Source organism: Orycteropus afer, unplaced genomic scaffold, assembly GCF_000298275.1.
Source record: "Orycteropus afer afer isolate SDZICR_OR568_19922 unplaced genomic scaffold, OryAfe1.0 scaffold00321, whole genome shotgun sequence".
In the NCBI taxonomy this organism is placed as follows: Eukaryota; Metazoa; Chordata; class Mammalia; order Tubulidentata; family Orycteropodidae; genus Orycteropus; species Orycteropus afer.
Window position 1 is genome coordinate 2,199,616 of NW_006921908.1, and position 912 is coordinate 2,200,527.

Below are 912 nucleotides of genomic sequence, written 5' to 3' on the forward strand. Positions count from 1 at the left end.
AATGGAAGAATCAACAGGATAAAAGAGCTCAACAGAAGATTTCAAAGAGCAGCTCAAAAAGACAAAATTTATTATTATAATGAAATGTGCAAAGAATTGGAGTTAGAAGACAAAAAGGGAAGAACACACTCGGCATTTCTCAAGCTTAAAGAATTGAGAAAAAAAATTAAGCCTCAAATTGCAATATTCAAAGATTCCATGGGTGATATGTTGAATGATGCAGGAAACATCAAAAGATGGATGAAATACACAGAGTCACTATACCAAAAAGAATTGGTAGGAAAATATCCATGCACCACATAGGTGTGTGGATATTATCTATTTCAGGAGGTGGCATATGATCAAGAACCAATGGTACTGAAGAAAGTAGTCAAAGCTGCACTGAAGGAATTGGCAAAAAACAAGACTTCAGAAATTGACGGGATACCCACTAAGATGTTTCAACAAATGGATGCCACACTGGAGGCACTCATTTGGCTATGCCAAGAGATTTGGAAGACAGCTACCTGGCCAACTGACTGGAAGAGACCCATATTTATACCCATTCCAAAGAAAGGTGATCCCTCAGAATGTGTAAATTATGAAACAATATCTTTGATATCACATGCCAGTAAAATCTTACTGAAGATAATTTAAAAACAGTTCCGGCAGTATATTGACAGAGAACTTCCAGAAATACAAGCTGGATTCAGAACGGGATATGGAGTGAGGAATGTCATGGCTGATGTCAGATGGCTTGGCTGAAAACAAAGAATACCAGAAAGATGTTTACCTGTGTTTTATTGACTATGCAAAGGCATTTGATTTTGTGGATCATAACATATTGTGGATAACATTGAGAAGAATGGGAATTCCAGAACACTTGATTGTACTCATGAGGAACCTGTACATACACCAAGAGGCTGTCATTCA

At 37.2% G+C, this 912-nt stretch overlaps 1 protein-coding gene across 1 annotated transcript in view; it reads left to right on the forward strand.

The window, feature by feature from the left end:
- Nucleotides 1-912, forward strand: part of LGR4 (leucine rich repeat containing G protein-coupled receptor 4) — a 159,274-nt gene that overhangs the window by 108,571 nt on the left and 49,791 nt on the right. The gene's annotated exons all lie outside the window — the stretch shown is intronic.